The sequence below is a fragment of the Grammomys surdaster genome, unplaced genomic scaffold (assembly GCF_004785775.1).
Source record: "Grammomys surdaster isolate TR1022 unplaced genomic scaffold, NIH_TR_1.0 127, whole genome shotgun sequence".
Classification (NCBI taxonomy): Eukaryota; Metazoa; Chordata; class Mammalia; order Rodentia; family Muridae; genus Grammomys; species Grammomys surdaster.
Genome location: NW_021604585.1, coordinates 325834 through 329029, shown reverse-complemented (window position 1 = coordinate 329029; position 3196 = coordinate 325834). Strand labels below are relative to the sequence as shown.

Here is a 3196-nt window from a genome sequence, read left to right as displayed (position 1 = left end):
AGCAATAAGAAGTGAACAGCCTGGTTTTAAAAATGCGCAAGGAGCTGAGCCAGACACCTCAGCCTGAGATGTGAATGGTAGATAAAGACATTTGATCTCATGCCGCTGAGGAGCTGTCAATTAAAGCAACAGTGATACCACACCGAAGACGACTCACAATGGCCAAGATCAAAACGACAGAAATTACTGATGAGGCCGTGAAGCCTTGGGAACTCTCATGGCTGAGGCTTAAAAATGAGGTGGGTGGGGTAGGGGACTTGGGGGTCATGGGCAGGAGAGTCCAAAATGCTGCCACCACTTTGGAAGCCATTTGATGACCTTTTACAAAAGTGAATACAGTCTTATCATGCACCCAGCAAGCATAGTCCCTGATATTCATCCAAATGAACTGAAAACAAGTCTGCATAAAAATTTGAACAAAGCCAGGTGGTGTTGGTGGTGCAGGCCTTTAGTCCCAGCACTCCAGAGGCAGAGGCAGGTAGATATCGGAGGCCAGACAAGTCTACAGAGTGAGTTTAGGACAGCCAGAGCTACACAGAGGAAAGCTTGGATCAAAAAAACCAAACAAGCAAAAAAACAAAAAACAAAACCAACTGACCAACCAACCAACCCCACAAAACCCAAAACAAAACAAAAACAAAGATACACTCCAGCAGGTGAGTAGTAAACTGTGGTACACTCACACAAAGGATATTACTATTCAGCACTAATAATAAATGGACTATTGACACACAAAAAGACATGGAAGGAATTTAATTGCATATTTCTAAGTGAACGAATTCAATCTAGGCTAAAGGTCATGTTGAAGTGATGCTGCTCCAGGACAGTCTTTAGGAGTTGGGATGGCTGAAGACATCAAGACTAAAATCAAGAACTACAAAGCCACCCTTTTTGACAGTCGCTGCCCAAACCAGAACCAGACTAAGAACTGCTGGCAGAACTACCTGGACTTCCACCACAGGGAGAAGGCAACGACTGCAAAGGGAGGGTTGATGCCTCCGTGTGTGAGTGGTACTGGTGTGTGTACAAGTCCCTCTGTCCCATGTCATGGGTCTCAGTCTGGGATGACCGAATATCAGAAGGCACATTTCCTGGGAAGATCTGACCTGGCTCTGCCCACCTCTTCTCTGTTCTTTGACCTTTTCCCCAGATAGAAAAGGGGGACCTTGTTATATGATGGTTTCTATCCTGGGGCCCTGAATCATGATGCAACTACTAATAAAAACTCACTGAAAATGTTAAAAAAAAGAATTCAATTTGAACATGTTAGGTACCATATGTGAGAAATTCAAACTACAGAGACAGGAAAGATCAGAGAAAGGGGAAGAGAGGGATGGACAGGTAGAAACACGGCTTTTAGGGCAGTGAAATACTATGTGTGATGCTATGAGACCTGATACCTGTCATTACACGCTTGGGGACTTTTGATAATAATCTCTCAGTGTAGGCTCACTGGTTCTAACAAATGTGTCACTGTCTTGGGGGTAGTTGGTAGTAGGGGTACTGTGCATCTGTGGACACATGGGGAAATATATACCTCATCTCAATTTTTCAGTGAACTTAAAGTTGTTCTCAAAACGAGTCTATTTTAAGACAAAACTCCTCCAGCACATAAACCATTATTTATATCATAGCAGCATGGACAGTCTTCTCCCCAGAATTTCTAGATCAGTTTATGAATGATCCAAGTTATAAAGTAAAATACTTTTTCTAAATACTTAAAAAACATGGACCAAAGGGGCTCAGAAGGTGATTCAATGGGTAAATGTGCCTACCACGAAAACACGAGGACCTGAGCTTAAATCCCCAGAAAGCCCTTGTAAATCTGGGTACTTCCTTTAATCCCAGCACTTGGGAGGCATAGGCAGGAGGATTTCTGAGTTCAAGGCCAGCATGGTCTACAGAGTGAGTTCCAGGACAGCCAGGGCTACACAGAGAAACCCTGTCTCAAAAAAACCAAAACAAAATACAAAACAAAACAAAACGAAACAAAACAAAACAAAACAAATCTGGGTACTTCCTGTGCATTGTAATTCCAGTGCTCCATGGGGAGGGAATTCTGTGATGCTTCTGAGCGACTTATCTACTGTACACAATTGTGACCAATAAAAAGACCCGCTCTCAAAGGAGATAGGTCAATACCTATCTCCACTGCCACATGAAAGCTCTCCACACACACACACATGTACAGAAACGATCGACTACATATGAAGGCAAAGCATTTGAGTACAACCTTTCTCCAAATGAGATAGATATCCAAAGGCCCAGTGCGCACATCAGATGGTGTCCAGTGCCATCCATGCTGGCACAAGCGCAAATCGAAACCACAATAAGCTACCTACAACTCTGCATCCATCAGATTTCTGGAAATCAAAAGCTGGAGAATAATTAGTTGACAAGGACTTAGAGAACCTGGGACCCTTGTATTTTGCTGCCGAGTCTGTCAAGCAGTGTAGCCACTGTGAAAAACAGTTTGGCAGTTCCTCAAAAAGTGAAACATAGAGTTTCCATACAAGCTGGCAATTTCAACTCCGAGATAATTGAAAGCATATGTCCACACAAAGATGTGTCTATAAGTGTCCAGAGCTACATTAATAAGAAAATAGTGGAAACAGCCTAGACATCTGTCTCGTGAATGGGTGAGACAAGGTGATATATGGGCACACAATGGGAGTTTATTCAGCCATAACTGAGAATGAAGTGCTGGCCCTTGGTGTAGCATAGATGATCCTTGACTGTTTAATCAGATGAAAGAAATGAGTCACCAAGGACCATGCAGGTCAGGACAGGCGAACTTACAGATAGAGTAGCCAGCCACTTAGGAAAGGGGTTACAGCACAGACAGTAGGGATTGCCCGAAAAGGTCAGAGTTTCCTTTTGATGTTGTGTGTGCTCTAGTAAGTGACCAAGATGATGGCCGCTCACACCTGTGAGTACACCAGAACCACTACATCTCTGAGCATTTGAAGGGGTGGATTAAAGTATACAAACAATACTTCAACAAGCTATTATTAAAAGAACAACACAAATGAAGCTAGAGAGTGCTGGTGGACACCCAACCATCAGGCACTGTAGATCTTGGAAGGAATGGCTTTCTCTGACTCCAGTCTTTACCTTCCCTTTACTCTGGATAAGCAATACTACACAGAACTGAACTGCTGCACTGCGGCCCAGAGATCTGTCTCTGCAGAGCACC

At 43.5% G+C, this 3196-nt stretch overlaps 1 pseudogene; it reads left to right on the top strand.

Annotated features, from left to right (window-relative positions):
* Positions 1-842: 842 nt before the first annotated feature.
* On the top strand, positions 843-1105 carry LOC114639989 (annotated as a pseudogene).
* The last annotated feature ends 2091 nt before the right edge of the window (positions 1106-3196 follow it).